This window comes from Leguminivora glycinivorella, chromosome 22 (genome assembly GCF_023078275.1).
Source record: "Leguminivora glycinivorella isolate SPB_JAAS2020 chromosome 22, LegGlyc_1.1, whole genome shotgun sequence".
Taxonomy (NCBI): domain Eukaryota; kingdom Metazoa; phylum Arthropoda; class Insecta; order Lepidoptera; family Tortricidae; genus Leguminivora; species Leguminivora glycinivorella.
In genome coordinates this window covers 8,886,478-8,897,840 of record NC_062992.1, presented here as the reverse complement: position 1 = coordinate 8,897,840, position 11,363 = coordinate 8,886,478, and the positions used below count along the sequence as shown (strand labels likewise).

Here is an 11,363-nt window from a genome sequence, read left to right as displayed (position 1 = left end):
TGGACTAATACGGCTCAGCCACGACATTGGTCTAAGCGCGGCAGCGGCGAGCGGCAGTCATACGAGTGAATGAAAAGTCCCATCGCTGTGTCTCGCTCCAATGTATGGCCGCCGCTCACCGCTGTCGCGCTTAGACCAATGTCGTGGCTGAGCCGATAGGGTGGCGCCATCTGTCATAAGTGTCATAACCTTTGAGTGTGCCTCCTCATTGTCGATGTCACTATTTCATTAATTGATCAACATTGATAAGAGGGGTTAAGTTACTTTGGGAGCGAGATCGGTATAACAGATTGACATGTGTGATAGAAAATTTGCAATGTGATATTATACATATGCATTAAATGTTTGTAACGCTGGGCGTTTCCTAATATTGTAATAACATTTGCGGGCCTAACGCGAACCATGTTCGACATATTCCCACTCTCTTTCTTGTAAATTCGTACGTATGGCACTGGTCACCAAAAGCGGTTAAGCGATGAGCTATCAGCGGTATGTACAGTAACTTTGTCGCCTGAATGTATAGGGCAGTATGCGTCAAATCCGGTAGTTCTAATTTTTTGCAGACTTGTTTATGATGTTTGCCCACAGATGTCATATATACCATAGATCAAGCAAACGTATCTACTTAGCGTGTCAAATGAACTCAGTGAAATCCACTGAGTTATCCGTCTTTAATCGCAGCTTGCAGCTTTCGGGCGTCAATTTTTGTAAGTTGAAGTCAATCAAAACATAAAAAATGCCTCGTTATGTGATATTCAATTGCAACAACACAAAAATTATGAACAATCAAGAGCCTGAGACATATTTAAAATTACAGGCAAGAAACAACTTCAGTACAAAATTTGACACGCTCGGCCCCTATACAAATAGATGAACTTGTTTCTTCTATATAAATAAAGTTCTGTGTGTTTGCCTAATGAGTAATCCAAGTTTGTGACCTCGAGTGTCGAACGCAACTTTGTCAAAAATCGAAAAAACCGCGAAAAATCGTTTCTTTTTCAAATTTTGGCGATTGTAACCCTAATGGACCAGTTTTTTGAAAAACCTTTAAGGACGCTTTTAAAGAAGACTAAATTTGCTACAATATGATTTTAATATTGCCTCTGTAGACCCAACAGTTTACGAGATAAAAGCCTTTCAAAGTTTATCATTTTTTTCGAACGACGCGTAGCGACTATATTTTGTTCGTTTCTACCGCCGATAACTCATCGCTTACTGACTTTTGATGGTACCAGTGCCTAAGTGTGACAGAGAGACAACACGTCGAACGTAGTTCGCGGTAGGTGTCATCACAGTATGAATCTATGGTCGGCTATGTAAATGTGTAGATAATGTATGTGTATGGGAGAGAGTGTGAATGGTAGCAGCTAGCATGAGATGCGTTCTCGCGAGATTTCATACATTTTACTGATGGCCACATATTAGCCGCGGCGAAGACGATGACCTACGGTGGAAAGAGTTCGCCCAGAAGATGCCTGTTCACCCTTGATTTGATTTCAAGTATAGACTCGCCTGTCGCATCTCACGCTAGGCGGTCAGTTCACTATTATACTAGCAGCAAAGATAATGTATAAAGATTTTTGTCAAAGTAAATTCGTAGTCTAGTTACATAGACTGCCATCTCACGATATCGACACTATGTTAAAACATTGGAACTGTTTAAACAATTATATTCATGTTAGCGCCGTCTTACCGAGCATCATCCAAAAGATGCTGGCGCCTTGAAATGACCATATTTTTTTCTGTGTAATAACTGAGGTATGTATTTTTCTTAGACTATTTGTTTTTAGAGAGTTACATTGTCTTTGCTAGTAGTACATATATGATGTACTAGTACAGCTAGTATAATAAGCTCTGATTATAATATTTTTGTACTGGGAAGAATGATTGTTAAATATTGTAAGGAATTATGACTGAAACCTTGATGTTTTTGTTAGTGACAATTAAAAAAAATAAAAATAAACTACTTCTCTAGTTTCGTTCATGTGTTCAGCTATTTTTGTTTCAACAATTGAACTCTTTTTGTATGTTATTGTTAAATTAAATGCATGGTTACTTTTTGTTCTTGTTTGTATCACTGATTTTTAATACAGTGTGTACATTTAATTTTTATTTTACGGATATTTCAAGTGTTAAATTTACACGCTGTATAATATAATTTTCAATGAAACTATTCTACTAATAGATGTCAGGAATGCATATTGTACATTTTGCTTTATTAAGTATAATAAATGCTTTTTCATCAATTTTGATTTTATTTATTTACTCACAACAGAAACCTTGCATAAAACCATTCAATAAGCACAAAAAATAATAATGCTTATAAGGTATTGTTATTATTCATTAAGTAATTTTGATGAGTTCTCACACCATTTCTAAACGATCCTATTTTAGGGTAGGTTATAAACATTGCAAACAATAACGAGCACTACCTTCACTAATGAGTAAACTAATGAGAACAACATTAAGCGTGTCAAAAGAAAACTTAATCACCATTATCTCTAAAGTCTCTCTTAAATTAACTTGTGCGGAAACGACAGTGATTAACTAACGACGTAACGACCATCTTCATTTTAAAATCGGATCAAATCCTTTAAAAAATCAGTCTGTATACAAGTTACATAGCCATGACATCTCTAATGGATTCTGAGGCGATTTTATCCGGCAACGAACAATGGCTACAGCTCGACCGAAAATGGGGAACACCCGTCGATTTGGACACAGAAGACGACGGCCCGAGACTCAAAACCGCCTTCAGCACTTTAGATTTGAAGAAATCTACCTTCGACTCATCTTTCTTATTCAAACGAAGAAAAGTTGGAAGAAGAGACTCTAAAAAATCAATGGATTATACGGATTTTCTTCAAGATTTAGACGGCGCGCCCAGAAACACACCAGATAAACAGTTTTATTTCGTCAGCGGACAGATTCTTTCAGCGATTTCTGTCGAAGAAATCTGTGAAGATATAGACAAGATATTCCAGTCAATGGACAAACTTTGCTCGGCTACTAGTACCGTACGGCTTAACAAGAAACAAAAACCTACTATGCCTGATATAGTACAGTGTAGTATATCGACAAACGGACTTTCTTTCGATGATACGGTGAATTCGAGTGTAAAAGAAAAGACAGATAGTGATGATGTTTCCGGATATATAGATGAAGTGTTTGGACATTTGAACTCAATAGCCAGTGAGAGATCGTGTAAGGAATCGGTTACTACTTTAGTAAGGAGGTTCACCAGCATGTTGAAAAGTCCAATGAAATGTAGTCCGAGGAAAAGAAGACAGTGTGGAGATAGGTTTAAAGATTTAACTGAGTTTTGGCAGGGACAGTCTTCTAGGACTGGATAAGATATGGTTCCTAAGTTTGAGTAAATAGTTATTTTCCCCTCACTAGCTCGGAAACACGTGTTTTGTCCTTTAATACCAGCGGGTAAAAACGCATTTTATCCACTAGTGGGTAAAGTAATTTGACCTTGAATAAAGTCAAATTAACTGCTTTAAAATTGATAAAAGTAGGTGAATCTAGTAATAAAGATGATTTTCCACCTGTGGAACTACTGGAAGCAGTGATAAACGCATTTTTTGCGTTGTAGTTTCCTCGCTATAGTGAGGGGAAAAGTTTTGTGTTACACTCGGGTGCAAAGTATTTTACTTCTCGTGTGTTAAAAAACTCGCAAGTTCAGGATTCTATTCTCGAACCACTCGCTTCGCTCGTGGTTCAACTATAGAATCCTTTCACTTGCTCGTTTTTCAATTACACACTCGGCGTTAAAATACAACTTTGCCCCCTTGTATAACAAATAACTATTGTTTTACAAGGGGGCAAAGTAGTTGTTTAACCGCACGTGCCAATATTGATACCCGAGCAAGCGAAAGATTCCAATATTGAACCGCGAGCGTAGCGAGTTTAGGGTATCAAGGCACGAAGGTTAAACAAACTTTGCCACCGAGTGAAACACAAAATTTTTCACCACACCAACACGAACAAAATATACTGACTATAAAACATCAAATAAATCAAATCCATCAATTTATTCAATATTTATAGGTAAAATCTAGCAGCCAGATTAAGACACCGAGTTAAAATTTGTATGAAATTACTTTGCACCCTTGTGGATAAAATGCAATTTTGCTATCTGTTTTCGAATAGCAAAGAAAGCCTTTACCCAGTTGGTGTGGTGAAAATTATTTTATTTTATTTGTTATAAAATTCTTTGTATGTCTATTGTTTTAAGATTTTAGCTAATTAACATAGGTTTACTGCCGTCTTGGACGGTTTAATTAATAGTTTGTGATTTTGTTTAGTATGTAGACGATACTTAACTTATTTTGATTTTCAAAACCTACATAATAATAGTAGGTATCTAATTACTAAGTAATGAAACGCGTATTACTTAGAGATATTGTAAATTTGGTATTTTAATTAATTAACCAGGTACCGAGAGCTTAACATAACTTACTTACATTACATTAAAATATTTGATTTGATAATCTTCAAACATGTGTTTTATTGTATAAAGTTATAAACCCTAGCTATAGTTTGTATCGTCACAAATGTATGTAGCCATACTAGGTATTTAAAAAACCGGCCAAGAGCGTGTCGGGCCACGCTCAGTAAAGGGTTACGTAGTTTTCTGTATTTTTCTCAAAAACTTCTGAACCTATCAAGTTCAAAACAATTTTCCTAGAAAGTCTTTATAAAGTTCTACTTATGTGATTTTTTTCATATTTTTTAAACATATGGTTCAAAAGTTAGAGGGGGGGACACACTTTTTTTTCCTTTAGGAGCGATTATTTCCGAATATATTAATATTATCAAAAAACGATTTTAGTAAACCCTTATTCATTTTTAAATACCTATCCAACAATATATCACACGTTGATGGGGTTGGAATGAAAAAAAAATCAGTCCCCAATTTACATGAAGGGGGGGTACCCTAACAAAACATTTTTTTCCACTTTTTATTTTACCACTTTGTCGGCGTGATTGATATACATATTGGTACCAAATTTCAGCTTTCTAGTGCTAACGGTTAGTGAGATTATCCGCGGACGGACGGACAGACATGGCGAAACTATAAGGGTTCCTAGTTGACTACGGAACCCTAAAAAAGGTAAATACCGGTGTCCAATCAACTAACCTTAACGAAACGTCATACGAACTTTTTTTTAAATATGTTACCTAGATATTAAAGCTAGGAACATACTACGCGGACGTCCGTCGTAAAACGACCGCGACCGCGACCTATCAGTGTGCACGGAACAAAACATCCAGAGAGCCAGATTTCGATCGGACGTCCGTGCGCCCAAGGCCACGTCCGCGTCCGTCGACCGATAGTTTGCACGGTTATGTGTATTTCCATTGTCCAGATTCCCGTCCGCGGTCGATTCACGACGGACGTCCGCGTAGTGTGTTCCTAGCTTAAGCTAGGAACATACTACGCGGACGTCCGTCGTAAATCGACCGCGACCGCGACCGATCAGTGTGCACGGAACAAAACATCCAGCGAGCCAGATTTCGATCGGACGTCCATGCGCTCAAGGCCACGTCCACGTCCGTCGACCGATAGTTTGCACGGTTATGTGTAATTTCATTGTCCAGATTCCCGTCCGCGGTCGATTTACGACGGACGTCCGCATAGTATGTTCCTAGCTTAACTGCTGGAATTTCAGTGCCGGTTCCGAGACAACATTTTTTTTTAAATTATAAATGGGCTTACTCTTGGCCACAGACTAGCCAAAGTCAAAGACGTGGCCTACGATGGAGTGAGCTCGCCCAGAAGATGCCTGTTCACTCGTGCAACAACAATCAGCCCACTTGCAGTTCATTAGGTAGATAAATAGCTATACTTGTTTACATACTTATCAATCGTTAATATACAATATCAGCACAGATAAATTAATCACCATAATATCGATAATTAGATAAGTATCGATATGCATCTTAGAGTATATTGAGTCATTGCAGCTTCGCGGAGGCGTGAGATTCCTCCCAGAGCTACCGAGGAGTCCGAGACGAATGATGAGAGAGATCCTGGCTCAAGAATAATAAAAAAATGAAAAGCCTTTTATTCTAATTGCAATATTACAATTTTTTTTACTTTAATTTTTATCAAAGAGGATCGAGTATTGCAGAGAGTTACTGTCGAAGTAAAATGTGTAGGTAATCACAGTGCATAGACTGCCATCTCTTGACACAGGCTTAGAACATTTGAACCTCAGTTTTGACAATTTGGCCCATATTCTTAGCTTGATATGGGTTAAAATGCCAAATATTAATATTAGCGCCATCTAGCTGAACGTACCCCAAAGGTGTAATGACATCTAGGGCACCATACCTTTTTCTGTATGGTATGTACTGAGCGAGTACTGAGGTACGTTTTTTTCTTCGACTTTATCTGTCTATACGGAGTTATATATGTCTTTGATTTTTTTATTTAATTATGCTGATGCATTAGACCCTTTTTGGGTGAAGGCCTCCTCCATCGATTTCCACATGTCCCTATCTTGGGCAGTTTGAATAGTAACTGAAAATATGAAAGCATCTGCTCACTAGCTGTCGATTAATAAATAAGTTTATACCTAAATTACCTACTTAAGTGTTATTTTTTCGGTTCCTATGTCCATCACAGAATTCACACACTTTACCTACATCCAGCACATTTGTTGGTACCGAGACAAACCTCACTCGTCGGAGTTTGTAAAAAAATTGGTTGTCTGTAAAGTCGGTTTACAGACGGTAGTTTAACGTGATAACGTCAAACATTACAGTAGTATAGACAGGGGCGGTCAGAGTATAGCAAAAGGGGCCCGATTCTGGGACTTTTTTCACGTTTTTTTATTTATTTATTTATTAAAAATACACAAAAGTTAACAGTATTTCACCAAAGCACTTATGTGGTAATATAATTATGTACATGTTAAATTGACATAAATAAAAGCAAACACACTTAAAAGTTAAACTATGGTTATTACATTAATCACCTAAGGAGTGTAGAATCTATGAACCTTAAGAGTTTTCTGTAAAACACACCAACACTATCAGCAAATATGTCAATATCGTCTGTCTCCAACATGATGCGGTTAAGAGCAGCTCGGGCTCGAGCGGTGCGCCGGCCGCCGCGAACAGGCGCCGCCGCCGCCGCGCCGGCACCGCGCCCGGCATGCCAACCACCACATTCGCTCTTGGCACTTGCAGCCCCATTCTCTCAAGCACGGATGCGTCATCTACTCTATGGTGAAACAGTTGGCGGTAATGCATAATATGCAGCAGTTTCCGTCTGGTTTCTAGAGTTTGAAGACCAACCATTCCTGTTACGAATAGAGATGGATACATATATGGGTAATATCCGTACAGTCGTTTGTAAATGTGCCTACAGAACTTCCTCTGCACTCTTTCTAGCATAGTGTTTTGTTTTTATTAGAAAGAATGCATTAAAATAAGCATCTTTTATAAATTAAAGTTTTTTTAAAACCTACTAATTTAGGAGTTAGAGTGGTGCAAAGTTGCAAAATTTTCCCGTAGCATTACTAAGGCGCCAGAGACAGAAAGCGATATCGACGGAGCCCCGCTTATTACAGAAACTGCACAGAATAGGAGCCTTCGGCCGTTTGAAGATACCTAACGAACCTAACTTATACCTATATAAAAGTCGTCATTTTGTATCCTAGACCGTTTGCGAGACACGCGTTAATTCTATTAAAGTGCTAGTGCCATTTACTAATCTTAGAACCCTAATATCTCAGTAAATATTAATGGAGAAGAAAAAGTTTATATAACAAACCCATGATGACTTTTGTGTCAAAGTAACAGTCAGCAATGTCAGATTCCACATTGTTCATTAATTTTGGAATCAGCACCCTCTAAAACCCATTTTACGACACCCGTGACGACTTTTGTGTCAAAGTGACAGTCAGCAATGTCAGATTCCAAATTGGTTATTAATTTTGGAATCAGCACCCCTAAAACCTATTTTACGACACCCATAACGACTTTTGTGTCAAAGTGACAGTCAGCAATGTCAGATTCCACATTGTTCATTAATTTTGGAATCAGCACTCCCTAAAACCTATTTTACGACACCCATGACGACTTTTGTGTCAAAGTGACAGTCAGCAATGTCAGATTCCACATTGGTCATTAATTTTGTAATCAGCACCCCCTAAAACCTATTTTACGACACCCATGACGACTTTTGTGTCAAAGTGACAGTCAGCAATGTCAGATTCCACATTGTTCATTAATTTTGGAATCAGCACTCCCTAAAACCTATTTTACGACACCCATGACGACTTTTGTGTCAAAGTGACAGTCAGCAATGTCAGATTCCACATTGGTCATTCATTTTGGAATCAGCACCCCTAAAACCTATTTTACGATACCCATGACGACTTTTGTGTCAAAGTGACAGTCAGCAATGTCAGATTCCAAATTGGTCATTAATTTTGGAATCAGCACTCCCTAAAACCTATTTTACGACACCCATGACGACTTTTGTGTCAAAGTGACAGTCAGCAATGTCAGATTCCACATTGTTCATTAATTTTGGAATCAGCACTCCCTAAAACCTATTTTACGACACCCATGACGACTTTTGTGTCAAAGTGACAGTCAGCAATGTCAGATTCCACATTGGTCATTCATTTTGGAATCAGCACCCCCTAAAACCTATTTTACGACACCCATGACGACTTTTGTGTCAAAGTGACAGTCAGCAATGTCAGATTCCAAATTGGTCATTAATTTTGGAATCAGCACCCTTAAAACCTATTTTACGACACCCATGATGACTTTTGTGTCAAAGTGACAGTCAGCAATCTGAGGTACTACATATTTGTAATCTGAAAGTAATCAAGTCAATAATTTCAGTTATTTTGAATCGACTATGATTCCGAATTATTGGTAATAGTAATTATTGTATAGATGATTAGTGATTCCTTTATATGTAATGGTAATTTACCGTTTCACTTGATTACATTACAAGTAATCTGACACCCAGTAGTGGATTACAAAGTAAAATCAAGTAATCGTGTAATCCGGAATCGATTACGATTTGCCCATCTCTGTGGCGCTGCTGCAAGTTTTGAGACAGAAGTATATGCTAGAAAGAGATGCAGATATTTGCCACTCACTCTTACCTATAGTTGCGTCTCAAAACTTGCAGCAATAACTTGCTGGTCTAAACTCAGCTTAACGAGAACAACACACGGGCGCGCCATCTGTCCCAGCTGTGGTGCTTTACTCAGGCCACACGCTATAACCATACCGAGCGCATTGATCAGCCGCTTAGTTCCAACGCGCGCCAATAGATGGCGCAAAAACTATATTGCGAAACGGGACAATGACGTCATCTTTTTCGTGCATGCTGCCCGTAGTAACGAGTTATTAGACGTTATCACGTCAAAAACTTCATGTCCCGTGTTATGTATTACCTCTGTGAAAATAATGAGGAAGCACACTGACATTTTATCCCGCCAGGCGGCGCCTGTGCAAGGTCTAGCTCTAGGCATGTCACTGTCATTCATATGTGAGAGAGAGAAAAAAAACATATCATCTTCTCGCTCTCACGTATGGACTAATAGGGTGGCAATAACCTTTGAGTGTACCTCCTCATTGACTATGAATGAAGTCAGGACGATGCAATGCTACGGTCCTGATCTGACTGACACATTGAAATATCTAGATTGGCGTTTAAACAAGTACCTACACATTTTGTTCTTTTATTTGAATAATCAGACACCATCAACTAATCAGGATGACTAGAGAAACAGGAAAGCGCAGTGTCGCCATCTAAATTTAAAAATTCATAAAAGTCATAATTTCGAACAATGTTTGCCCTATGGGTTTGCCCATATACCAAAAGAGAGCGCTATTTTCAATATTTCTACACGCTCCTTTACACGCAAAAGTTTTAAATCACATATGAAATAAATTATTTTGATCTTCACATTTCAAGTCCTTTTTCGATAGAATAAGCTATAAATTGAAGATTTGTATAGGATAAGTGAAAATAATCAAGATTCTAGTTATACATTTGTATCTTTGATCATTGCTCATGACTGCGCATGTTCCATTTCATCGATCGCCAGTAGGGAATGACGTTGAAGTTGTAGATGGCGTAGCACGAGCAAGTTCATTGCTCGCTCCTTTTGTGACATTTTTGCGTAACGTTCATCACGTTTTCGTGTGAAAACTGATCTAAAAATTCACTCTAGGGCATGGTCGGTAAAGTTTTTCACTCGAAAAACCGTGATTTAAAATCTCTAATCGTGGTTAAGTTTTTTCGTGCCAAGTGCGACTAAGCTATCAAGATTCCGCCGATACTTCAAAGCCTACCCAGTGGGTGGCTTGACTTGGTGAGTTTTTCATGATTTCTAGCTATTACAACTATTTTTTCATTACATCTGTTGAAACACCTATACCTTGCGTTGTTGAAACTCCTGCAGCCACAAAACTTTAAAAAGAAGACCTCATAAAATACAACTCATTCCAATAAGCTACAATAATGATCATTTTTACCTCCGTGGAAGATCTTTTTCTGTCTAGTGTTTGTTTAAAACGTTAGTTAGCGTCTTATTCTAGTCAGACTGATTCAATAACTCTGAATAACTCGCCTTATAAGATGCCTGTGACGATTTTTACGTCACTAATGAGAATCAACACTTGGCAATACTTCAAATAAGAATTATCTAGAATCTAGATTAAACGTGTGGGCTGGGTGAAATTTGTATAGACGGAAGTATATTGGTAGAATATAGGACTAGTATTTTTTATGTATTATATTATAAAACAATTATTTATATGTAACCTTGGAAGCATTGAAAACACTACCACTTGTATGATACAATACAAATTGTATTTAACTTGTATCCATCTGCTTATTGTGGTTATGATAATACAGTGATATGATGAACTATATACTAAAATTAAAAATGTTATTCAGTAGCCATATTTTACTATAGCATTAGAATATGTCTCATATCAAACAATTTTATGCAAGAAAGATCTAGCAAAAAAGCATGTAACAGATTTCATTTGCTGTTTTGAGGCATTTTGGGTTTGGTTCTATAGTAAAATTGGTTTGAATTGGTTCTTTAAGACCTTATATTCGATTTGCAAAATAGGGCTCTATAGGACACCCCTCTGTATGGAAGCTGTTAGTATTTATAAATGTATTAGTGAACTGTACTTAAAATAATTAGAGACAATGGTGGTTATCTTTGTTTAATGTTCATTTTAATTGTTAATAATGGTATATAATTATTATCATATTATTCAGGTAAATGAAAAAGCGTGTTTTATGTATTTGTGTTTATTTCATGAATATTATTTAACATGTTGTTTGTAATATGGCCTCT

General features: G+C 37.5%; 1 protein-coding gene across 1 annotated transcript in view; it reads left to right on the top strand.

The window, feature by feature from the left end:
• Positions 1–10,142: 10,142 nt before the first annotated feature.
• LOC125238048 (ornithine decarboxylase 1-like) overlaps positions 10,143–11,363 on the top strand; it is a 42,458-nt gene continuing 41,237 nt past the window's right edge. Inside the window, exon 1 of the mRNA XM_048145336.1 lies at positions 10,143–10,361. The gene's annotated coding sequence lies outside the window, so the exon portion shown is untranslated. The remainder of the gene's footprint in view (positions 10,362–11,363) is intronic.